Consider the following 27,685-nt stretch of genomic DNA (forward strand, 5'->3'; position numbering starts at 1 on the left):
ATGAAACTTGGATTTCAGTTAAAGGATGTTCTGAAGGTTCTGTTTGCTTCTGGGTAAAAAAAAAAAAAAAAAAAAAAACGCTATCAAAGAACCCAGGAAAAGTAGGAAATGTTCTCTTGTCATTTGGTTAGAGAGAGGAAAGCAAACTAATAATTCTGACTATAACTTCTTATGGAACTTCATCTGTCATTCACCTGAAGGAGAGGTTTTTCTCACATGAAATCACAAGATCACTCCTTCAGAGGCCCTCGTTAAAAACTGTCTTTGGTACACACAGAAGGAACTACTAGAATATGTGCTTAACTCTCTGGGAAAACTAGATTTGATGGAGCTTGGTCATCGGTGTTTCTCTAAATAAACATTATGCATTTATATTTTAAATTATTCAAATCATAAGCTCATTGGCCTTTATAATCCAATTGTTATGTGAATATGAGTTCTGAACTTAGTTTTGTCCAAAGTAGATCCTTGTAAAATATTAGGTGTTTAGAGCCAATATTCTAAATTTCAAACACAAAATAAATGTTTCACAAGGTAACTTGAACGACATTCAGTGTTCCAAAAAAGAAAAAGAGAAAAAATCATATAAGGCTACTGCTCATGTTATTTCTAAGATAATTCTTGCCATCAATCTGTGAAACTGACATTACTGTTCTGCTCAGGCCACAATGAGAAACTTGACGGCTTCTTTATAATAAGCATATACTGATATGTGCTTAAGGAAATAAGATATTTTAAATTCAAAGTCATTTCACTCCATCCCCACCCCAGCAGCACCACAACTTGCTGAGTGCCAAGCCCACTGCTTTCAGATTTCAGATTTTCCCAGAGAACAGGCAGATCTAGGGAGATCATGCTGATGATTTGATAAAACATCTTCCGCCTCCCAAGAGCACAGGGTCTAGTTCAGCCTGCTTCTCCTTCCCAGTGGAAGTGTCTGCACGGGGCCTGAGCCAGAGAGAGGCAGGACTCAGGAGTGGGGCAGCTAGACTTAGCAAATAACAACACAGGGCACTCAGGTGCATTTGAATTTCAGATTTAAAAAAAAGTAATTTTTTTTTCAGTGTAAGTATGTCCCATGCAATATTTGAGACTATTTATACTAAATTTGTCCATTATTTAGCTGGCAACCCTCTTCAGAGAGCCCTGTTATCTGGCAAGCCTCTTCAGAGAGGACCCCGCCATCTCCAGGAGACCCAGAGCCCCTGACTGTCTTAGACTGACCCTTCCTCACTGCACGGGGGTCTTATCAGCAGCTCGTGGGTCTCTTTAGGCTGGACGAGGCCCAGGAAAAGCACAAAGGCCATGAGAGGCTTCAGAATGAAGAGCTCACCAGCTCCCCGGTGTGGAGAGGGAGCGGGTTGTGGGTGGCTGTGGATGGCTGTGCGTGGGTGTTTTGTGTGTCTCTATTCTTGCACTCCTAATTCTGTTTTTATAGAACACACCTCCTGTATCCGGGGGAAGGATGAATACTTTCCCTGACACCATCAGAGGCCCGCTATACTGCTGCTTTGGATCCTACCTGCCACTTATCCAATCTGGGTCCCCCTTCACCCGGGGCCCTTCCTGTCGCCCCCTCACCTGTTTCTGTCCCTCCAGCGCCTCTAACCAGAAATCCAGGCATCTCGCATCTGTGCCCGTGGTGAGCGTTCTGACTATAGACCCATCACTCGTAGGACAAAGGCCAAGCTCCTTAGCTGACCCCTGGTTAGCTCCCGGCTGCATTTCTCCTGACCCTCAGCTTACCCCCAGGCCTCACAGAACTTTCTGCAGAACATGTGTTTTCTTTCGTCTGTCCATGGCTTTCTAGGTCTCCCCCTTTACCCCACTGCTCTGCTCATTTCCTGACTGTCTAACCCTTTCCCTTTCAACTGTCATGGCCTTGTCCCATGCTACCCCAAGTTCAGGTTTGGCTGTTTTCTTTGTCATCTTCCCATGTTGTTTACACCCCCAGCTTCTCTTTGTCCCTCTCCTAGAAGAAAATGTTTAAGTGTCAGTTTCTCCCAGGTCTGCCGGGAAGGCACCGTTCCTTGCTCAGCTGCCGAGAGATCCATTTGAGTCTACTGGATGGAGAAAAGTGGGGGAGGGAGCAGGGGTCCTCTCCTCAGGACACATCTCAGACATGTTGCCAAACCATGGCAGGAATGGGCTAAAAGTGCATCTCAACGTATACATGATTCTTTCTAAGAACCGTGCAGAAGAAAACTAGTCTCTGTTCAGAAAAGAAGTCGAAATTATGAGGAATTCACATTGCATTATGCTACACCAAATGATGGGAATCACACAAAGTGGTGTAGAAGTTTGCTCTGAGTACACTGGAACAACCATTTCTTCGTGAATGAACCTTATGAGCTCTGTTACGACGGAAATGCTGATTTTTCTCCTCTCGGTAATGTAATTTCTGCCTCGGTGAGCTAGCTCTGAGAGCTGTGGATTTAGAAGGCAGCGGAGGATGGACTTGCAAGAGGAAGAGGTGGGAGAGAGGGGGCCCACCCTTTCCTAAAGGGCTGCCCGAGAGGCTCCGTCAGCGCAGGATGAGCCAGTGAAAACCAAGTCCTGTCACCCTGGGCAGTGAGATCTCCCCCAGCCTCACCAACACTCGTCCACGGCACGCGAGTAAGGGACTAAAAAGCCCCCTTGCCTGACATTCCAGGGGGAGCAGAAGGAAACCAGCCTCCTTTGACTGACGGCATTTGGACCTCCAGGCTGGCTGAACAGCTAGAATAATTTGAAATAATTTGAAATGCAATTGAGCACTAAAAGTGCAGCTAGATTAATGTCTTATAAAATATATATGCTTTTATATTGGATATTTTCTCTGAAACTCTTAGGAGGAGCACCCATTCTTTTTCCAGGGAATTATTATCCTTTTAACACCTCTGGGCATTTAATATAGTTTAATCTGGTTTTTGGTCATGGTTATGGTTTTCTGTACTTAAGAAAAGGCATTTTAATTTGGGATATTCTGAGAAAAAAAATGACAGAACTCAAGAATAGAATACTTCTTTTTAAAATGAAGTAATCTTATTTACTTGGGATTAGAAATCCATGTAAATATGGGTTCTGGTAAAACGGTGCTTCTGCTCAGAGAACAATTATCAGTGGAGTCTATGCAAGAGATTTTCATTATGCAGCCTCACCACTCTGCACCCCTCTGTGCGCCTGCTGGGTTTGTCTATAATTTTGTGAGGCAGGATCTACAGAAGAAAGCGGGAGCAGAGGCATTTCCCGTCCTCTACGGACAGAGCTGCTCTGCCTGTGTGACCCCCTCAGACCTCCAAGGGCTTCCCATGGCTCCCAGGGCAAAGCCCAGACCCCCTCGGCCTGTCACCGCGTGTTCCCTCTGGAGCACCTACCTGTCCCGGAGCACTCACCGTGCTCCAGAAGCCGCCGTGCCCGTGCCGCGGCCGGTCCTCCCTCTCCAGCTCCTCCAGGACCAGGCCACCCCCGCCATCCCGGGAGGCCTGTCCTCCCGCAGCACCCCTCCTCCACAGTGAGGCGAGCGGGCCCTGTCTCCCGGCTCCGGCAGCGCTGGGCCCGGGCCTCCCACGTGGCTCCGACCTGACGCTGGGCACAATTTATTGACGATGCCGAGATCCTGGTCACCTCTGGAAATGGGTTTTACTCTTGAGGCGGATCTCGGCATTTGCATCTCTGCGTCTCTAATAGCTGGCGTCTGGCACGTGTTGGTGCTCTGCCAAGGCCGGTTTAGGTCAATTCAGTGACTTTGATTCAAAAGCAACTCTCCGATTTCAGGAAGCTTCCATTTAAAGAGCGCTCTCCTTTAACAGAGTCTCCCCGTGGGAGGTCGACTCCTAACATCTGTCGGGCTCCGTTTAGGCTCTGCCTGAGGCCCGGCGGACGCAGGACACAAGACACGGGATGCAGGTGACTTGGACCTCGAGAGTGCGGCCTGATGAAGGGGCAGTGCCCGACCCGCTGCCGTGCCCCACAGCCCGGAGAGCCTGCGCTGCCAAGCCAGAGCCTTACGAAGTGCCTGGGATGGCAAGGAAGGAGCATTTCGAAGTACCGGTCAGCTCTAAGAAATGAGAGGATCCAAATGCTTTTTCTAACACAGTTACCCAATTTCTGTAGAATCCTTTTAAATAGTTGAGTAAACAGATACATATTTTTCTTGTTATTGAAGTATAATAAATTATCTTTTGACATTTTTACATAAAAGGCTATTTTTAGAGTGAGTTTGGTCCTACACATTCTATGGAAGAGAAATTTAAATATATCGAAGCAAAGCACTTTTGGTCCTGAACTGCCCAGACTAGCAGGTTATTAGGGTTTAATTTACCAACTGACTCACCTTCCAAGTGTGTTTTGCAGATGTGCTGTTTCACTGATAGATGGGACGGTTGCCTGGGGGTGGGGACACGTTCCCCAATGGGAGGCTGTGCAAAGACAGTGGCTTCTTGGAGTGGGGCTGGGTCCAAAGCAGTGATGACCTGGGGCTCGTGAAAGAGGGTGCTCTAGGGCACGGAGAGAGGCCAAGGACATAGGCCATGGGAGGGTCTCAGGGTGAGGTGAGGCACAGGTGGAGAAAACCTGAAATGCTGGAAGTCCTGAGGGTGCCAGTCGGAGGCAGTGGGCAGACTGTTCCAGGACAAGCCCCTTCTGGCAAGAAGAATGAACACCTGAGCTGCAACAACTGTTGCTAGGATGGAGAAACCATACTAGCTCACAGTCTATATAAACATTCCAATTTTAAAGCATATTGTATCTAATGTTAAGGACCTTTTGAAAAATATAGGACATCTATTAATATTCTTTTCAATCAAATAATAGAATTTCTCCGAAGAAAAACATCTCCAAGCTTCTTAACTCAGAAAGCCCTGAATTTGCTCATATGCTCCCAGTGCCCTTTGGCTCAAAGCATTGACTTTTAATGCCTCTAACTACTGTGGCAGATATCTCCATGAGAATTAGCAAAGCACACAGGCAACATTCCCTTCTCATGTGGAATTCCCATCATTTGCTTTAAAAAAGGAGAAAGCTCAGGTTACACCCGAAGGTTGAGAATTTAGCCAAAATATGGAGGTATACAAGTGTCAGTGACAGACTGGCAATTCTTTAAGTGTTAAATCTCATGTTAATGCATTCCAAGGAATTTTAATAAGGCTGTGAAAACAGTCCATTGCCGTATAAAACCCCTTGTCTCTTAAATATGCTAGACAGAATATTTTAATAAATTAAATTTGTCTGCCTATCAAATCTGTCAAATTGACAAGAACCCTCAAGGAATATCACTGATGCTATAGTTATGGTCTTCCAATAGGGTTACATTTGGAATTTAATGTGGGCTGCTTGGGGAAACAACCCATCCGTCAGAGTAATTTTAAGTAACAAACACTAACACAATATTCTAATTCTCCAACTTTACAGGGCCAGGGTGATTTTGTTTCCTTGGAAAACTCTTTTAGTACCCACTGGAGTGTTCTGAATATTAGATTTGTTTATAATCATTTAAAGAGCTAAATAAGTTGACATCATCCAAAGAATAACTATTGACATTGGCTCAGAGATGTGTCGTTTACCTGGTCCATCATCATCATTATAGCCAACCTGTGTTCTTCGGATCTTACTGCTCCCAGAGTACAGATGACAGCGCTGAGGTGTGGCAGGGGCAAATACCAGCTTGTGATCATATGTCCTACATTCAGTAGAACCAGGACTTCAATTCAAGTGTTCTGACCCAAAGTCTCTTGCAAGGTTTTCCTGGAATAATCAAATGATTCCCCCTACTCTCTTCCTGTAAGGAAAACTCACTTAACGTTTCAAGTTAACAAGTGGGAGAATTTGAACCTAAACCTTTGACAGCAGTTGGTTAACAAATATGAACTTTTAATTTTTAAAAAGAATATACCTAAGAGAAGTAGGTGATATGGTATTAAAAAACACAAACCGCTCTAAACTCTGGACCAACCGAATAGCACATACATGCAATCGCATTGATCTGATGATCTTCCTTCTGGAATGAAAGCCTTGAATGTACATCTAAAGGTCAAAGTGGAATCAAAATTCAGTTGTGAAATCCTTTTGCTTTTCGCCATGAAGTTCAGAAACAGATGGACATGGAGCCTTTGCCTGTCACCGGGGGCCCAAGGGTGATCTCTAGGGACCATGCAGGTGTGACTCAGTGTACTAGTTAGGGTTTTCTAGGGAAACAGTATCAACAAGAGATATCTATAAATATAAGATATATAAAAGTGTCTCACACAACTCTTGGTATGCATGAGTCCAAATTCCGTAGGGCAGGCAGCGGACTGGCAACTCCAATGAGGATGTTCGATGAACTCCTCAGGAAACAAACTGGCAACTCCAATGAAGGTGTTCAATGAACTCCTCAGGAAACGCTTCATTGGTCAGCCAAAGAAGACATGAAAGTCCTCTATCTGTCTCACTTAAAAGTCTTCAACTGATTGAATTAAATCCACTAGGAGTGGTAGTAATTGGTGCCACTCATGTTTCCACCCCTTGATTCCTGGACCCATGAATCCTGGCTATGGGAGAAACAGCACCATAGAGTGGATGCTGATTCAGAGCATACACAGCCTCCTGGAGAACACTGCCCCAGCCCTGCAAGGTATTGCCACCTAGTTGGCGCCGTGGTTGACTCTTAAACAGGCCATCCCACCATTTTATCAACCTAGCCGCCTCTGGATGATGGGGAACATGGTAAGAACAGAGAATTCCATGAGCATGTGCCCACTGCCTCACTTCATTTGCTGTGAAGTGGGTTCCCTGGTGTTCTAGTTTGCTGATGCTGCCGGAATGCAAAACACCAGAGATGGATTGGCTTTTATAAAAGGGGGTTTATTTGGTTACACAGTTAGTTTTAAGGCCATAAAGTGTCCAAGGTAACACATCAGCAATCGGGTACCTTCACTGGAGGATGGCCGATGGTGTCCGGAAAACCTCTGTTTTCCACGTGGCTGGCGTCTGCTCCAAAGTTCTGGTTTCAAAATGGCTTTCTCCCAGGATGTTCCTCTCTAGGCTACAGCTCATCAAAAATGTCACTCTTAGTTGCACTTGGGATATTTGTCCTCTCTCAACTTCTCCAGAGCAAGAGTCTGCTTTCAATGGCCGTCTTCAAACTGTCTCTCATCTGCAGCTCCTGTGCTTTCTTCAAAGTGTCCCTCTTGAATGTAGCTCCTCTTCAAAATATCACTCACAGCTGCACTGAGTTCCCGCTGCCCATCAGCTCATTTATGTGGCTCCACTGATCAAGGCCCACCCAATGGGTGGGCCAACACTCCATGGAAATTATCTAATTAGAGTCATCACCCAGAGTTGGGTGGGGCGCATCTCCACAGAAACACTCGAAGAATTACAGTCTAATCAACACTGATAATGTCTGCCCACACAAGATTACATCAAAGATAATGGCATTTGGGAGACACAATATATTCAAACTGGCACACTTGGTCAGAAGAATGCTGTGTAGAATACCATGATGGTGGATAAGGCATTCTGTAAGTACACGGATGGCAGTTTTGGCAGAAGCATTTCGTGCAGGGAAGGCAAACCCATCTCCACAGTATGTGTCTGTTCCAGAAAGAACAAATTGCTGCCCCTTCCATGATGGAAGTGGTCCAATCAACCTGCCACAAGGTAGCAGGCTGATCACCTTGGGGAATGGTGCCATCTCAGAGACTGAGTGTGGGTCTCTGCTACTGGCAGATTGGGCAACCAGCAGTGGCTGTGGCCAGGTCAGCCTTGGTGAGTAGAAGTCCATGTTGCTGAGACCATGCATAACCTCCATCCCTACCACCATGACCACTTTGTTCATGAGACCATTGGGCAATGACAGGAGTGGCTGGGGAAATAGGCTGATTGGTGTCCACCATAAGGGTCATTTTATCCACTTGGTTATTAAAAATCTTCTGCTGAAGTCACCCTCTGGTGAGCATTCACATGGGACACAAATATCTTCATGTTTTTTGCCCACACAGAAAGGTCTATCCACATACCTCTTTCCCAGACTTCTTTGTCACTAATCTTCCAATCATGTTCCTTCCAAGTCCCTGACCATCCAGCCAAACCATTAGCAACAGCCCATGGATCGGTATACAGACATACCTTGGGCCAGTTCTCCTTCCAAGCAAACTGAACAACCAGGTGCACTGCTCAAACTTCTGCCCACTGGGAGGATTTCCCCTCACCACTGTCCTTCAGGGACATCCCAGAAAGGGGCTGCAGTGCTATAGCTGTCCACTTTTGGGTGGTGCCTCCATATTGTGCAGAACCATCTGTAAACTAGGCCTGAGTTTTCTCTTCCTCAGTCAACTGATTGTAAGGAACTCCCCAAGATGCCATAACTGTGGGCTGGGAAACAGAAGGGAAGATGGAAGGAGTGGGGGCCATGGGCATTTGGGCCACTTCCTCATGTAACTTGTGCCTTCAGGACCTGCTCAAGCTCTATCTCATATATACCATTTCCATCTTATGATGGAGTGCTGCTGTGCACGCTCAACTTTATGGATTGGTGGGTTGGACAACACCCAGCTCATGATAGGTAACTCAGGTCTCAGGGTAACTTGGTTAAGCGTTCTGTCTCTACTAAGGCCCAGTAGCAGGCCAACAGCTGTTTCTCAAATGGAGAGTAGTTACCTGCAGGCCCCCTGTATTTTGTTGGATTTCTCTCCCATCCTCTGCCACAGAAATACCTTACCAACAAATCTATAGTAGTTGCTACTTATTGCTCACTAGGTCCAATCAAGATGATGTCATCAATATAATGGACCAGTGTGATGTCTTGTGGGAGGGAGAAATGATCAAGATTCCTGCGGACAATATTCTGACATAGGGCTGGAGAGTTGATATAACCCTGAGGTAGCACAGTGAACATAAACTGCTGCCTTGCCAGCTTAATGCAGACTGTTTCTGGTGGTCCTTACTAACAGCTATTGAGAAAAAAGCAATTGCCAGCTCAACAGCTGCATACCAGGTACCAGGGGATGTGTTGATTTTCTCAAGCAATGATACCACATCTGGAACTGCAGCTGCAATTAGGGTCACCACCTGGTTAAGCTTACGATAATCCACTGTCATCCTCCAAGACCCATCTGTTTTCTGCACAGGCCAAATAGGAGAATTGAATGGGGATGTAGTGGAAATCACCACCCCTGCATCCTTCAAGTCCTTCAGAGTGGCATTAATCTCTGCAATCCCTCCAGGAATCTGGTATTGCTTCTGGTTTACTATTTTGCTAGACAGGGGCAGTTCTAACAGCTTCCACTTGGCCTTTCCCACCATAATAGCCCTCACACCACTAGTCAGGGAACCAGTGTGAGGATTCTGCCAGTTGCTAAGCATGTCTATTCCAATTATGCATTCCAGAACTGGGGAAATAACCACAGAATGGGTCCTCAGGATTTAACAGTCCTGAGTTAAATCTCCATTGATCACCTGACCTCCATAAGCCCCAACTCTGACTGGTGGACCAGAGTGACATTTTGGGTCTCCTGGAATTAATGTCACTTCTGAACCAGTGTCTAATAATCTCCCAACTATCTGATCATTTCTTTTTCCCCAATGCATAGTTACCCTGGTAAAAGGCCATAGGTTTCCCTGTGGAAGGCTGGGAGGAAGATTAACAGTATAAATTTTTGGCAGTGTGACAGGGTCCTTCCCCAACGGTACCCAGCCTTCCCCTCATTCAAGGGGCTCCTGATCTGTAAACTGTCTCAAGTCTGGAATTTATTAAGGGGCCATGACTTGCTGTTTTTGTAATTCAAGATAGACTTTTGTTCACTTGACCTAGAATTCTTCTAGTTATACAGCTCAAACAAGAATTTAGTAGACTGCCCATCAATTTTACTGCTAGGTACTCCAAGATCTATTAGACAATGCCGTAAGTCTCTGTGGGTCACATTATTTTGACTGCTGCCTTGAGCCTGTTTTCCATTATGGTAACCACATCCACTCTGTCTTTGATGATTAACTGCTGCCACATGGCTTCTGCCTACTCGGAATCTAATTATCCCCATTGTGTTTAAGGATTCCAGCTCAGTGACAGCAGTTCCCACAGTAATATCTGACCTACAGAGAACGGCGACTACAGAGCTCTTCAGGGATGGAGCTAGTCTCACAAATTTATTCCTCACAGTCCTGGTAAAAGGTGTGTCCTCTGGACATTCCAGGGCTGTGTGAGCAGGTCTTCCATGATAAATCCACTCCAACATTCCAATCTCTCTAAGCCTTTGAATCCCCTCCTCCACAATTTACCAGGACAGTTCTGGCATTTCAACCTCTGGTAATGCTGGCGACCTTTTGATCCATGTTTCAGCCAACCACCCAAACAAACTGTTAACACCCTTCCTAACCCCTCGAGCTACAACATGAATGCAGAATCTCTGCTTAGTGAGCCCATATGAGTAAATTCAGTCTGATCCAACTTCATATTCCTTCCACCATTTTCCCACACCCTTAATATCCATTCTCACACATATTCCCCTGATTTACTTCTGTATAAATTGGAAAACTCATACAGTTGTTTTGGAGTATAGCGTACTTCCTCATGGGTCACACTTTGCACCTCACCCTTCAGGGTCCATTGGGACTTTAATCCAGTTATAGGTCTTGAAGCAAAGACTGGTGGTAGGGGCGGGAAGAATTAGAAGTATCCTTTAAGCCTTTTACCTCGGGACACTCTGTTGCAATTTCATCTGGTGAAGCAGGATTAATCTCTCCAGACAGAAGAGTGAGCGCTGCTTCATCAGGGGAGGTGATCATAGGTTTAGCAGGCACTGAAGGGTTAATCTCTTTAGGTGGAGGTTGGATGGCAGGCTCCTCAGGGCAGACTGGAAGTGGGGGGGGGGGTTTCTTCAGCACAGCCCACTACAGGTATATCTAACAAAGACTCAGCAGAATCCAGGGTTCCAATGTCCTCACTGCCACTATTATCAACCCATATGCCCCCATTCCAAGTCTCAGGATCCCATTCTTTTCCAATCAATACCTTTACTTTAACAGCAGACACCCTGGGAGGTTGAGATTTTAGTTTACATTGTAAATCTGCTACTCACACAATGAGACTCTGGGTCTGCTTTTCAGAAATCTCAAGTCTGTGGCCACAGGAAATAAGATTTTCTTTCAAGCACCCATAGAAACCTTTACATCTGTCATACGCTGCTTAAGTTTCAAATCTGAAGCCTTTAGCTCATCCCTTTCTCTTATAACTTTATCCAGTGTATCTAAGAGCAACCAGCCAACATTGTTTTACCTCTTAACTCTGCAAAACTCCGTTAAGGTGTCAAAAACACTGTCACCGAGAGCCCTGCTTCATACAAGAGTATGATTAGGAGAATCAAAATGTGGTATTTTGCATATCTCCATTGCCAACTCACGCCATGGACTCTTGATTATTGGAAATGTAGTCATCAGTGCCTTTGAACCTAATCAGAGTAGAAAACCAATTGTAAAAGCCCATTTGAGATTCTGTTTCTCAAGAACCACTCCTGGTACCCAGTTGTATTAGTTAGGGTTCTCTAGGGAAACAGAGTCAACAAGAGATATCTATAAATATAAGATTTATAAAAGTGTCCTCACCAAACTGTGGGGATGCACGAGTCCAAATTCCATGAGGCAGGCAGCAAACTGGCAACTACAATGAAGATGTCTGATGAACTCCTCAGGCAGCAAACTGGCAACTTCAACAAACTCAGGAAACGCTTCATTGGTCAGCTGAAGAAGAAGTGAAGGTCCTCTCTCTGTCTCACTTGAAAATCTTTGACTGATTGGATTAAACCCAGCTGACTGCATTCTCTCATTGCGGAAGACACTCCCTTCGTTGATGTAATCACTCACAGTGTAGCCAACTGACTGATGATTTAATAAACCAGCCTTCTGGCTTATTAACCAGCCACAAATGTCCTTGCAGTAACAGGCCAGTGCTTGCTTGACCAGACACCTGGGCACCATCGCCTGGCCAAGTTGACACATGAACCTAACCATCACAGTCGGTAAACACAGCGCTGCTGGTGATGTGGGGAAAATGTCTTTCAAAAGTAAGGAGAACAGGGTAAAAACCAGTATATACTCTGCATCTAATTCCTTCTAAGAAATGTGTACATGGTTTCAACTAGACCATTTCTGGCAATACCTGTCCAGTCATCCCAGCAGCAAGGGGGAGTGGCACAGCAGCAGGGCTGTGCGCAGGAGGCTGTTTAACCCTCTGGGGGAGCCCGTCGGGGGTGTGGCGTTTGCCACGGCCGGTCCCCTGGAAGAACATCTCAGGACCTGGCACGTGGCATGTCCGTTCCTGAGTGAGAGCAGAGTTCCTCCTGAACCATGAGCTCACCAGGGAGCAGAAGAGGCCCAAGTAAATAAAATTCGGTAAATAATCACCCAGCAGAAAGATGGCGTCATGGGAACATGGGACGCTGAGACCACCTGGGTACAGATCGGGCGCCTCGATTCTGGCTTTGGGCTCTTGGGCTAATCGCTGCCCTCGGCTGTGCCCAGGGCACCAGGACACCTCACTCATTGCTGGATTTTCAAGATAAATTAGAGATTCCTGTAAAACTGTCCACCCGTGGTGCAATCAGTAGATGTTAGCTGGCATCTAAGTTAAGACACTAAGTGAATTTCCTTTTACCGTTGAGATTACAGGTTTCCTAATTCTTGAATGTTCTTGCTTTGCCTCCCTTAGATGCTAAATCTGTTGAGAGAATGGATTTTGTCTAACTCATATTTTATCCTCCTCAGCAGAATTTCAAATGTGTAGTAGTTCAAAACCTTTTGATAAAAATCAAAGGACTAGTAAAATTCCATCCCACTGTTGGTGCTGTAATGGAAGTGTATGTTTTAACAATGAAAAAGTTCCTGCCATATTAAAGGAAGCACAAACACATTATTCAATGACTGCCTCTAAGCCATGTGACAACAGAGTCCCCAGGGCTGTGTCCCTCCTGGTCTGGTAATTCTCCAGGCCTCACCGCCACCTTCCACCTAGAGCAAGTCACTCCCCCCCACATTCCCCGCTTCCAGCCAGACGTCTGATTCTTGTGTTAACTCCTCTGCCCTCTGAACTGGGAACTCTGGTGCATGGCCTGCCTCTGGTGTGTGTTGGAGAGACAGCTGACATAGGTGACAAAGCATGCTCAGATTTGTGGCTTTACCCAGATGTTTCAAAGAAAGAGGAAATTTACATAGATACAGTTCTTCCTCAGTCTGTACAGGCTTCCGTTCATCATGGAATCAGTCTCATTTTGGAGTCTCTGCCCGTTTCACTAGTCTGACAGCTCTCCATCCCTTTACATTCTCAAAAATGATGGAGAGCCAAAAGAATTTTGCTTAAGTAAGTTAAATCTGTCAATATTTGTCATAAAAGAATTATAACTGCTACATTTTAGAATATTTTTTCATGTTTAAAAATACCAGTAGTAAATCTATTACATGTAGTGTAAATGATACTTTTAATAAAAATACATATAATTTCCAAAACAAAGCAAGTTATTGAGAAGAGTGGTATTGTTGTACATTTTTGCAACTCTCCTTAATCTCTGGCTTAATAGCAGACAATTGGAATCTCATTGCTTTGCATTCAATCTGTTATGATATCGGGTATCATGTAAGCTCTGGAAATCCCTCTCTGCACTCTTGAAAGAATTACAGAGGAAAAGACAAGTCCTATATTTGAATTATGAAAATAGTTTGGAATTTCCCATCTACTGAACAGATCCAGAGCAGGTTCCCACAGGTTTCAGAACCACATTTTTGAGAAAGGTTGCATTTAGGTCTTGCCTGACCTTCCAACAGCATCTGCCAAAATGTCAACTCATTGAAATAAATGTGCAGCTGGCATAAAGGAATATAATCAGAAGCAGCTTTTTAAAATCCCCTGCATTTCTCCAGCAAGGTTAGCTCCTCTGCTGGCACTGAGTAAACACAGGCAGGCCCCATGATTTTTTTCCTCACTTCTATGGAGTAGAAAGTCCTTTGTTGTAAAACAAAGTCTCAGTCGGTACTTGGAGAGCTCAGACCCCGGAAAGAGCCGATTTCCAACTTTCTTCCGTTACAGTGCTTGCCTTCCCCTGTACCGGGACCAGCTGCAGGTGGCTTTCCCCTGCCCTCATGTTCTTCTCCAGCTTGGTTGGGGCAGATTCTGACCCCCTTGGAGTGGGTGAGTGTGTGTGAGTGTGTTGGGGTGAGGGGGTGGGGTGCAGAGGGTGTGGAAGAAGGCTGCTAAAGGGGTCAGCAAATGTAATTCGACTGGCACTTAAATAAAACTGATTGATGCTCCCAGTGCCTGGAAGATGTTTAGAGCCGAATTCTCCTCTCATCCACCATGGGTGTTAGTCAGGGTTCTTATGGGCTCCCCATCTCAAGGAAGTGCCGCTGAATTCCCCTGACCCAGGAGAGGGCACCTATCTAACAGCCACTCCCATGCTCCGTGTGTGCATTCCAGGCTGCATTTGGTGCTGGGAAGCTCTCCCAGGGGAGCCGCCCCAGCCTTTTGCTCACAGCAAGTGTCCACTGCCTGGATGCCTGGGAGGGAATCCTCCCCGTGGAGCACATGGGCTCTCCGATGACCCCCCAAAGCCCTTCTCGCTCGTCGGGGGAGGTTGGGGTTGCTCAGGCTACCCCAGCAGGCCCTCCAACTCCTCTTCCCTTAAGCTGCCCCCATGTGGGTTTAAGAGTTGCCTAACCCATTTTCTGGCATCCAACTTGGACATTTTCCGAGGCCTCCCTATTGGTCCCATCGCTTTCGTATCTTAACTCGGTGACTCAGTTGAAGTACCCCGTTCAACGTCCTGCATCCACTTTAAAGAAACTCGGCATCCTCTCGCATCCCCGCCCCAGGAGCGGGGCAGCCTGTAATTTGTTCTATCTCCTCGCTCTCAGGAAAGTACTGACAGCAGGTAAGTGCTCGTATCTTAAGGTGTTTATATTTAAACTGAGGGCAGTGCCTGCTTTTCTCAGTATAATTTGTCTTACAATTTTGAAAGGAATAACTATTTGTTAAATTACATCTGAAAATGCAGGAAGAAAGAGAAAAAAATGTCTATACCACTCAAATAAAACAACTATTCCCAAGCGCATAGCCTCCTCTAATGAGCATTTCTTCACACACTTGTAAGTCATTTGTGTCTCTCTACTCTGATTTGCCTGTTTTTATTTTTACCCATTTGCCTGATAGGGTTCCAGTATTTTTCTCATTGATTTGCTTATCATAAATATTAATAATCTAGTCAATAATATTTTAATAGGATTTTACATTTTTCCCTCTGAAGATCTTGTGGTCTTGTTTACTAGGCTGATTCATAGATTTTAAGTTTATATATATATATGTGTGTATACATGTATATATGATATGAATATACCTATTTTAAATTGGCAATAAATGTCATTTTTGGTGATAAATACTATTAACTTTAATGCCTTGATCTTGTATCCAACAATTTTGGATCTTTCTTTTTATTTCTAAACTTGGTTGTACTCTTTTTTTGTTCTTAATAAAGTCTTCTGTATTTCTCCCAAGAAATTTATAGAGGCTCTTTACATATTAGGAAAATTGCACTTTGTCTGTGAATGAGTTATAAATATTTTTAATCTGCATTGTAGTGATTTTGCCATGCTGGTAGGGAATAAAATCTATCAATCTTTTATTTTATTTTAGAAAATTCTCCCATTTATAAGAAATTCGCTCATGGAATTCTTCTACTAGGCAAATGCTTTCATTATTTTAACTTTAAATATTTAATACATTTGCAGTTTATTCTGGTGTAAGGTATGAAGTGTGGATCCAAATTTAGTTTCATAATGATTAAACAGTTGAATAAACCATCATTTTCCTATTGATTTGAAATGTCTCCTCTATCCAGTGCTAAGTATTTTCATATGTATGTGGCTCTATTTCTTTATTTTGCACTAATTTCCACTGATCTATCTGCCTTTTAATGCTTCAAATTTATACTCTTTAAATTATTCTAATTTTGTTTTATGATTTTAACAGCCAGTAGGACGGGTCCTCCCTCATTACTCCCTTTTCAGAATTTTCCTGAATAATGTTACTTATTTATTTTATTTCTCTTAACTTGTTTTACTGCACTGGCTATAACATCCAGTACAAGATTAAATACAAGCAATGTTAGCAAGCTGTTTTCAATCATTCATGTTATTAAAGGAAGAACTTCTAAACTTTCAACATTAAGTGTGATGCCCGCTGTAGATTCTCATTATAAACTCTTCATGAAGTTGAGGAAGTTATTTTTATTTCTAGTTCGTGTCACACACCAACCCCATGGCTAAAATTAGAGACTGACCGTGCGAAGTGCTTATGGGGATGCAAAGCTACTGGGACCCTCATACGCTACAGGGGCATTTACATTGGTGCCATCACTTTGGAAACCATTTATGCTTCTACCAAAATCCTATGGAAATACTCATAGACTATGACCCAGCAATCCACTCTTTGGTTTAAACCTCTAGAAATGCATATGCATGTGTACCAAAAGATGTACAACAACGGTAAAAGAACTATTATTAGTAATAGTAAAAGGCTGGGAATGACTTCAATGTCCATCAACAGTCAAATGAATAAATAATTTGTGGAATATTCATATGGTCAAATACCATCTAGCAGTAAGATTTAATGAATTGCTCTTACCTGCTATGCCAGTTTGAATGTATTATGTCCCCCAAATGCCATTATCTTTGATGTAATCTTGGGTGGGCGGATGTATCAGTGTTAATTAGATTGTAATTCTTTGAGTGTTTCCATGGAAATGCACCCCACCCAACTGTGGGTGATGACTCTGATGAGATAATTTCCATGGAGGTGTGGCCCCACCCATTCAGGGTGGGCCTTGATCAGTGGAGCCATATAAATGAGCTGACCAACAGAAGGAACTAGGTGCAGCTGTGAGTGACATTTTGAAGAGGAGACACAGCCAAGAGGGGCACTTTGAAGAAAGCACAGGAGCTGAGAGAGGAGCTTCAGATGATGGGACAGTTTGAAGACAGCCGTTGAAAGCAGACTTTTGCTCCAGAGAAGCTGTGAGAGGAAAAATGTCTCAAGAGCAACTAAGAGTGACATTTTTGAGGAACTGCAGCCTAGAGAGGAACGTCCTGGGAGAAAGCCATTTTGAAACCAGAACTTTGAAGCGGACACCAACCACGTGCCTTCCCAGCTAACAGAGGTTTTCCGGACACCATTGGCCATCCTCCAGTGAAGGTACCCGATTGCTGATGTGTTACCTTGGACACTTCATGGCCTTAAGACTGTAACTGTGTAACCAAATAAGCTCCCTTTTATAAAAGCCAATCCATCTCTGGTGTTTTGCATTCTGGCAGCATTAGCAAACTAGAACACAAGCAGTGAAATGGATGACTTTCATCCTCATAATGTTGAACAAAAGAGTACATATTGCTCCATTCATAATAAACCCTACAGTGTTATAAATCAGGATAGTGTTAGTTTTGGGCAGGGGCTAGTGAATGCGAGGAGACGTGGAGCAGCCTCTGCATGCTGGGGACAATTTCTTAATCTGGGTTAGGATCTATTTACTCTACTCAAGTAAATAAGTTTTGAGGATTTTATTTTGAAGTTTAAACCTATTAAATGAATCACTAAATAAATGAATTTTATGAATTCTGGCATATGTTTACTGAACTGAAAAGGGCCGTTGCTTTTATTGGAAACTGGGAGGCAGGATTTTCTGCCCCAGGTCTGCCTCTGAACCTCCATTCCATATTTCTAAAAAGAGGAGACTGAATCAAATGCTCTTTACCCTCCTTTGTTCTACGACTCTACCGTAAGAACTATACCAGGAAGCCAGGTAAGGTCTTCTGTCTGATGAGCTTTTACTGAATGTTTGGACAAACTCTCCCTTTACTGTTCTTTATACTCATCCAGCTTCCAGTTATCCATTGGCTTTCTGAGTAGTTTCCATATATCAAGTTTACACAAACCGCACCAATCAAGAGTTGCTTTTTGGATTCTAAATTCATAGTTATTTGTCTTGTTTACGTATCACCCTTTTGAGAGTTTGTTCAGCGTAAATCTGTGCCCTCACATTTCTGAGCCCACAAAGCTGAGGACCAGTTCCCAGTGACTCCGTCCGAATGAGCAGCGAGCATCCCTAGGAAATGCCACGGCGTCGCCCCTACTGGACACAGGAAATCAGTGAGAAACATTCAGATCTTCCACCGATGGCTCCTGAGTTCAGAAGAGTCTGCTCTGTCTTCCCACCTTCGTCCTTTTCTAAAGTAAGAGCAACTTTAGTGTTAGGTCTTGGTCCAGCTTCCAAGAAGGAACCCCATATTTCCAAGGCTTCCTCGCTCCCAGCTGTGCTCCTGTGACTGATTCTGATGAAGGAGATGCAAGCAGCAGTGAAGTGCTCCAACGCTGGCGTGTGCCCTTGGAGGGGTGAGACGTGGCCTTCGCTCCCCTATTTTCTCCCTCCTGCGGGCTGGAACGTAGCCTGGTGAGCACCTCCAGGCTGGGTAGACAAACCCTGGGGGCGTCAGCAAACTCCGTAAAAGATCCTGGCCCTGAGGGGCTGCCACGGAAGTTAGACCTTCAGGAAAAACCCAACAGTGTGTGAATCACTGCTATTTTCACCACAAGGTGCTGAGCTGTCTCCTAACTAATGCCCTTCTCGGGCGTGACGTTGGAGCCCGACACCAGGGCTAGGGAGTGCGTTATGGAGACTGAACCAGGCCCCTGTACAACCCACTTCCTCAGGCGTGTGAATTTAATGTTGCCGCCCCAGGAGGGCCTGCTTTCCTTCTCTTCCCTCACTCTGCAGCTTCCAGAGGCCCGACACTGAAGAGAGAAAAAGGCGACACTGATGGAAATACCGGCCACTAAGCCGATTTCCCGCAGCCTGGCGGGGTCAGGGGACTGTTATCAGTGAGGCCACAGGGAATGCTTGGAAAAGAGAGCAATTAAAAATGTAGGGGTTAATCAGCTGAAATCACTAAAATCATCCGTTAAGGAAATAACAGGCATGGATCTTGGTTTTCGGTAGTTAAATGTGTTTTGAAATTCTGTCTCATTAGAGAAACAGCAAATGGCCTCAATGGTAGAGCCCAGTAAAGAGGGAGATGGAGGAGAGGGATAAAGGAGCAGCAAAGAATGAGATGATTGTGAAGGGTCAGAGATGCAGCATGTATTAGACATTAATGCTATGGAATTTAGAAGATTGCCTGGCCTTACACATAATAAATTCTGTTAAGAACAGGTATCTTGTCTGCAGTTATTGCCACTGAGGGAAGAGGACACAGAGGATGTCACTCATTAAATCATTATTGATATGAGTCCCTGTGTGCTCGGCTCTCTTCTGTGACTGGGTGAACAGCACAGAGTCCCTGCCATCATGGAGCACATGGGAGAGATGAACAATAAAGGGATAAAGAAAAATATACCCCATAAGGTAATGGACACCTTCAATAAGCAACAGTAAAGTGCAACAAAGGGAGAGTGAGTGATAGAGTTGGAGGGGCTATTCTGGAAGGAATTGGAGGTCTGCCTCTCCGATGAATTGATGTTTAAATGGAGACTGGAATTCAGTCCTGGAATGGCAGAGAGCTACATCCAGGGACAGACCCTTCCAATTAGAGGGATTAGCCCCACAAACACCCTGGGGAGGGGTAGAACTAGATTCTTTCAAGCACACATGGCAAGTGCCTCACGGGAGTGTAGCCACGCCCTCCTGCACCCAAGAAAGACAACCCAGATCCCAATCCCTGTGCTTCTCCCTGAGTTAGGAAAGCTTTGGAATCCTTCTCCATTCAGTGTCCCAGGTAAACTAGCAACAGGCAAGAGAAAGTGCTGGGGTGAAGGTCTGTTGGCATCACCACCTCAGAGTTTAGGCTTCTCAGTCTTTAGTCCATAATTCTATCTTCAAATTTGATTTTCCAGTGTCACTGACCCCATCTCAAATAGGGGGAAGCATGAGATCCAGGCAAATTATTTGTCAGGAATACTTCAGTCATTAATTTATTAAATGATTCACTATTCAATATTGCCATGTACCAGGCACTTGGCTAACTCTTAAGAACATATTAGGAACAAAACATTCCATTACCTCATAAATCAGAAATATGTGAAAGGAAAACCATTGCAATGCAGTGAAAGAGATACTGTATGCACTCTGAAAATAGCATGCCTACTTCTACAGGCATTCTTGGGGGACATTGTTAGGAGATGAACTGTGGTGAAGTGAGAAGGGCAAAGACGTTGGAAGCACACAGACATCTGTTCTATCCCAGTTGGGTCCCTCATTAGGAATTAGTGTGGCTTTTTTGCAATTAGGCAAACCTCCCTGAGCCTTGGACATGTGCTCATGAAGTGCTCATAACGTTTAAGAGAGATACCACAAGTAAAACCCAGAGCATAGCACATGGTAGATGCTCAATAAATAGCAGTTTCTTGTCAAGGAAAACTTGACACAGGAGGTGACATTTGTGAGTATCATTAAGAATTCAGGAGATCAGCAGGTGGGCAAAATGGAGAAAAGGAAGCAAGACACATAGACTTCCATTATTTAAAGGGGCATTTATGTGTATTACATTATTATTTTAGGTACCACTAAGAAGTTTTTAAAATGTGAATTAATTGTAAGATGCCATTGACCATAAAACATACCACAATTTCAGAGATGCTAAAATATAAAAAGAAATTCACCTGAGAATCAATAAAATGTTGCACTTAAAAATTTTGGTTTTAAAGCTGGAGCATAATATGTGAGAGTGAATGAGAGAAAAAGAAACTGGGTCAGTGAGTTAGAAACAGGCCATGAAGGGCTTTCTATGTCAAATTAAGAAGCCATGACATCATCCTGCAGGCAAGCTGGATCCCTGGCTATTTTAAATCTGGAAGAGGTAGGAACAGGTTGGAAGTATGGGGAGGTGGGTTAGTGAAATGGCCGAGCACCAGTCACGTATGAATGGGTTACCTCCTTTAGCCCAGGGATTATCCACTTGACTCATCATCAAAGTCACCTGTGACAGTTTACAAGGAATTTGTCCATTTCAGTAAGTTGTTAAATTTGTAGGTGTAAAGTAGTTTAGAGCATGTACATACTCTTTTAATATCTGTAGACTCTGTAGTGATGTACCATCTTTGGCTCCTGGTAATTTGCAATTTCTCTGTCTTTCTTTCCTTTGATGAGACTAGTGAAACATTTATTGGGTTCATTAATATTTTAAAAGAATCATCTTTTGGCCTAGTTGATTTTCTAAATTGTTTTTTGATTTATATTTTATTGATTTCATCTCATGTTTATTATTGTATTTCTTCTAGTTACTTTGGATTAAATTTGCTCTTCTTTTTCTAGATTCTTCAAGTGGAAACTTAAATCATTGAATTTAAACCATTCTTTTCTAATATAAGAATTTGAAGCAATACAATTCTATCTACTAGATTTTGATATATTATGTTTTCTTTATAATTCAGTTTGAAATATTTTCCAATCTTCGTTGTCATTCTTTGATCTAAGTGCTATTTGGAAGTAGTTGCTTGATTTTCCAATATGCTGCAGATATCTGTTTATATTTGACTTCTAATTTAATTCCAATGTGAAAAGATTACATATTTTGCATGAGGTTGATTCTTTGAAATGTATTGACTTGAGTTATGGACCATATAGCATATTTTGGTAGAAGTCACATGCTCTTCAAAAGAATATTTATTCTACAGTTGTATTGGCATAGTGTTTTATATATGTTTGCTAGGCCAAGTTGGTTAATAGTGGCATTCAAATCTTCTATAACCTTACTGATTTTTTTGTTTACTGAGAAAGAGGTGTTACAATCTCAGCTGTGACTGTCAATTTGACTTCTTGATGAACTAACATTTTTATCATTTTGAAGTGTATCTCTTTATCTCTGCTCATATTCCTTGTCTTGAAGTCTACTTTGTCAAATAATATTGACTATGCTATCGTTCTTGTGCTTAGAATCTGTATTCTATTACTTCCAACCTTTATATTTAAAGTTGGTCTCATACACAGACTCTGATTAGATCTTTTAAAATTCCATTCTGAAAATATCTTTTAATTGCAGTGTTTATTCCAATTGTATTTAATGTAATTATTGACATGATGAGGTTTTACATCTACCACCTTGGTATTTTTTCTACTTGTTCCTTCTTTTCTTTGTTCTTTCATTTATTTCCTGCCTGCCCAGAGTTAATAGAACATTTTAGTATTTCATTTATTTCCTCTATTGATTTTTTAGCCACATTGCTTTGTATAATTCTCTTTAGCTTACTCTAGGGATTACTCTAGGTATTTTACATTGAATTAATATTAAACCATTTCATGAATAATTAAGAGCCTTACAGTGCTAGACACCCCTTCCCATCTTTTGTGTTATTGTTGTCATGTGTATTCCTTTTAAATTTATATATAAATATAAATACAGAGCCTATGAAATATTGTTATTGGTTGCCTTAGACAATCAATTTTCTTTTAAAAGAATTCAAGGAAAGAACAGAAGTGCTCCCAAGGTGATTCTGAGGTGGTTTTCCTGACATTCCCAAACTCCTGCTTACAGCCTGAGGGTTTTCACATGGGGCCTCCAGTGGGTCCCAGGCCAGTCTCAGCTAAGCCCGGTTTGGTGAAACTGTGAGGTCAACATCCCTCTGACCACGTTTGCCGAGGAGAAAGGCTGGTCAGTGCTGAGGTTCCACCTGGAGCCCAGGCCTCGTGGAGCTGCAGCCCACGGCCCTCCTACCTGAGTGCCAGGGTGAGCCCCAACAGCGGTGGCTTGCAGCACATCTTCCAGTTTGTCTTGAAGGACCCTGGGCCAGATGAGCAGAAGACAGCACCCCGTGTCACTCAGAAATCATTGGTACAGGATATGTTAAACAGGATATTGTGACTGAAAGTTTAAATTCTGGTTTCCCAAAGCCACCTTTCTGCATGTCCCTAGGTGGGAAATTTAGACCGAAGGTACAAGTCCCAGTGAGAAGCTAGGATTCGTAGCTCAAAGTTCCCTTTTATGTGGACTCCAACAATTGTTTCAAAATTCTACTATTAGGTGATCCTAAAACCTTATAAAGGAAAACAACCCAACTTGTCATTTTAACTCCCTGCTATGGTAATTTTATGCTTCCTTTCTATTTTTAATCCTTATGCTTTTATATATATAAAAAGTAAAGGAGCACATCATCTTAGACTTATGTGGAGAAATTTTTCTTATTTCTAATGAAGCTGCAATTTTTAAAAAAGGTATAATATTTGATTAATTTAAGGTTTTCTATGCAGTTGGATTTTGAGATGATTTCTCCTATTTTGATACTATAAAAGCCTGCCATAAGGAGGAGGAACCTAAGATGGCGACTAGGTGAGACAGAGAAAAAAACACCTCCGTGGAAAACACTAGATAAAAAACCAGAAAGGACCCAGAACACCACTTCCAAAGTAGCACCAGCTGGACAAGTTCTGCTAAAGCCACAGGGAATGTGCGTTTGGTGAAACCAGGAGTCTGCATTCTGAAACGAGTGAGTGAGTAGGCTGATCCCTTGGCCATGCTGCAGTGGGGGGAGACGCTGGGCTGGCATTTTGTTTTTTTTTTTTTTAAAAAAGAGAGAAGCCCAGGAACAGCTGCAGATAAGACGGGAGTGGTCTGGACTAATGTCTTGGTGTCCGGGGTGGAGGATACCCCTTCCCACACCCACTGCAGATTGTCTCAGGTCCAGGGAAACAAAGGGGAGAAACCCAGCCTAGCGGCCATCACCACAGCGGGTGGGGCTGCTCCTGCCTGGGGCCGAACACACAGCGCAGAGCCGAGCAGAGAGGCCCAGTCTCACGGCCGTCACCCCAGTGGGCGGGGCTGCTCCTGCCTGGGGCCGAGCACACAGCACGGAGCCAAGCTGAGAAGCCCAGTCTTGCGGCCGTCACCCCAGCGGGCGGGGCTGCTCCTGCCTGGGGCCGAGCGCACAGCACAGAGCCGAGCTGAGAAACCCAGCCTGACAGGGAGTCTTTCCTTCAGCATCGCTCACATGACACAATATTGGCCGTGGACAGTGGCCTTGAATACACCCACAGCTGATTGTCCCGGAGCTGGGAGAGCGGAGCCGTGTGGAAAGGGGGAAGTTAACGCGTCCCATTCAACCATCTTTGCAGTGGGCTGGGAACGCCCCTACACAGCCCGGTGGCCCAGGGCTTCCCTGGAGACCGGCGCTCACTTGTGACGTGGCACGCCGCCCCCCCCCAACAGAGGTCCTGGAGAAGCACAGCAGGGAGGGGGGAACCACTCAGAAATCCCAGGGAACCTGCGCCAGTACCAAGGACTTTTGTGTCAGTGGCAGAGAACAGCCTTAAATCTCCGGGAACACCTGGGAGGTTTGATTATTAAACCTACCCTTCCTCCCTAACTGCTCAGGCACACGCCCTTCATTGAGGGCAGACAGCACCAACAACACACCCAAATTAAGTGCACCAACTGGACCCCACAAGAATCAGATCCCCACACACCACAAAGTTGGGGAGAACTGACTTGAGGGGAATAAGTGACTCACGGACACCATCTGCTTGTTAGTTAGAGAAAGTGTATGCCACCAAGCTGCAATTCTAACAAATTAAAGATCAAGTAAAGCAAATGCCAAGAGGCCAAAAACAACAGAAAATCTTAAAGCATGTGATAAAACCAGACGACATGGAGAACCCAAACCCAAACACTCAAATCAAAAGATCTGAAGACACACAGTTCCTGGCAGAATTAATCAAAGAACTACAGACAGGCAAAGAGAGCATGGCACGGGATATAAAAGACTTGAAGAAGAGCATGGCACAGAATATGAAAGACATAAAAAAGACCCTAGAAGAGCATAAAGAAGAAATTGCAAGAGTAAATAAAAAAATAGAAGATCTTATGGAAATTAAAGAAACTGTAGGCCAAATAAAAAAGACTCTGGATACTCATAATACAAGATTAGAGGAAGTTGAACAACAACTCAGCCTCCTCGATGACCATAGAACAGAAAATGAAAGAACAAAAGAAAGAATGGGGAAAATATTGAAAAAATGGCTCTCAGGGATATGATAGATAACATAAAATGTCCAAATTTAAGACTCATTGGTGTCCCAGAAGGGGAAGAGAAGGATAAAGGTCTAGAAAGAGTGTTCAAAGAAATTGTTGGGGAAAACTTCCCAAACCTTCTACACAATATAAATACACAAAGCATAAATGCCCAGGGAACTCCAAATACAATAAATCCAAATAAACCCACTCCAAGACATATTCTGATCAGATTGTCAGATACTGAAGAGAAGGAGCAAGTTCTGAAAGCAGCAAGAGAAAAGCAATTCACCACATACAAAGGAAACAACATAAGACTAAGTTGTGACTACTCAGCAGCCACCATGGAGGCGAGAAGGCAGTGGCATGACATATTTAAAATTCTGAGAGAGAAAAATTTCCAACCAAGAATACTTTATCCATCAAAACTCTCCTTCAAATTTGAGGGAGAGCTTAAATTTTTCACAGACAAGCAAATGCTGAGAGAGTTTGCAAATAAAAGACCTGCCCTACTTCAGATACTAAAGCGAGCCCTACCAACAGAGAAACAAAGAAATGAAAGAGAGATATAGAGACTTTTAACAGACATATATAGAATATTACATCCCAGGTCACTGGGACACACGTTGTTCACTAGTGATCATGGATCTTTCTCCAGAATGGACTGTATGAAGGGAGATAAAAACAAGCCTCAATAAAATAAAAAATATAAAAATGAATTTGTTCAAAGAACATTCTCTGCCCACAATGGAATACAAATAGAAGTCAATAACCATCAGAGACTTGGAGAATTCACAAACACCTGAAAGATAAAAATGAGGGGGAGATGAAAACATTCCTGGACAATCAAAAGCTGAGGAACTTCATCACCAGTAGATCAGTCCTAAGCAGGCTGAAAGGAAGGGACACTAAACAATTGACTGAAACCACATGAAGAAATAAAGATTTCCAGTAAAGATCACATGGTAGATATAAAGACCAATACTACTATATGGTTGATTTATAACTCCACTATTTACTTCCTACAGGATCTAAATTACATAAACTGTAATGATTAAAAAAAAAAAAAGCCTGCTATAAATAGCTTTGAATTTGCTCTCACTGCCTTTATATCATTTCCTAGAAATAGTCTTTCAGAAAGGAAACTGATAGATAAGAAGGTTTGGACGCACTTTTGGCTGCTCATCTATTTTGCAAAATGGTCCCTCGAGAGGCTGAAATTGTTGCTACCAGTCACCCCCGTAAGTCTTGCTCTCGTCTTTGTCCACACGGCTCTCCAGCACACCTGTCCGCCCTAGGAAACTCCTACTTCTCGCCTCTAGATGGGCGACTCCTTCTCCGCATCGGCCCTCAGGTAGTGCGGTCGGGGTTACTGCTTCTAGGGGGAGTGGCGGCCGGTAGCCGAGCCCTCAGCTCTCGGGGCTGCTTAAAGGGTACCGGCGGCGGGGGCTCTTTCCCGGAGGCGAGGGCGAGGCGGAGGACGTGGCCAGGGTCCTCGGCGAGAGGCGTGCAAGGTATGGAGGGCGGCGATAAGGACAAAAACACTCTTCATCCAGTAGGGGTATGCGCCAAAGAGATTTATTCAGGGGTGATTACAGGTTATATAGGCTGGTAAGAAGGGTAGGGCTGGAAAAGAGGTGAAGTAGCCTTAAATGGCAATATTGAAGGGAGAGGGGCTAGGATTGGTTCTGAGAGGACGCAGGAGCCGTTGCAGCGGGCGGGGGTTGTTCTGGCCACGGTGCATGCGCGCTGGCGGTGGCAGGAGTGGCCTTGGCACCAGGGAGTGAGTGGGTAAGATAAGGAAGTGGGGAAAGGGCAGTTGGGAGAAAGGCGGTTTCCTCCGGCAAGCCTCCCCTGCCAGTGGCATTTTGGGTGAGGAAAAGGGAGCTGCCTTGACCTCGCTCCCCAGGCTCGGGGGGGCTGCAGAGGGCACTCACGCCCGTACCTACTACCCTCCCCAGGGGGTGATCAGGTCCCCTGGCCCAGGCCTGGCAAGCCGAGGTACAAGCCCAGCTACCCGCAAGGTAGCATCTGGGAAGCCGGGGTCCCCGGAGGTGGTCTCCACTGCTTCCTTCTGACGAACCCTGTGCCCGTCTCCACCGTCACAGTGACTGCGAGGCTCTCAAGTTCCACCTGCTCTTTCCCCTCAACACATTATCCACTCGTCTTCTTACGACCCTCCCTGCTGCCGCGAGACACGTAGAGGGTATTTGATGAACATTTACTGACTGAACGGCAGGCGTCCAGCAACAGAGAACAGACCTTGTTTCTGTACAGTCGGGCTGGCTGTGAATTATTTTTATCATTTTCTTTTCTGTTGCTTGTGTACTGGATTCTATTTATGCTTGGGTGGTAAAATAAAGATAAACACAAATCTGGGCTAGTTATTGTGGTATATGAGAATGTTTACTAAAATAAGAAGAAACTGACTAACCAGGGAGGACGTGTCTCTGTGTGTGTGTGTGTGTGTGTGTGCACGTGTGTGTGCGTGTGTCTGTGTCTGTGTGTGCGTGTGTGTGTGTGCACGTGTGTGTGCATGTGTCTGTGTGTCTGTGTGTGCGTGTGTGTGTGTGTGTGTGCGCGTGTGTGCGTGTGTCTGTGTGTCTGTGTGTGCGTGTGTGTGTGTGCGCGTGTGTGCGTGTGCGTGTGTCTGTGTGTGCGTGTGTGTGTGCGCGTGTGTGTGCGTGTGTCTCTGTGTCTG

Source organism: Choloepus didactylus, chromosome 20 (assembly GCF_015220235.1).
Source record: "Choloepus didactylus isolate mChoDid1 chromosome 20, mChoDid1.pri, whole genome shotgun sequence".
In the NCBI taxonomy this organism is placed as follows: Eukaryota; Metazoa; Chordata; class Mammalia; order Pilosa; family Megalonychidae; genus Choloepus; species Choloepus didactylus.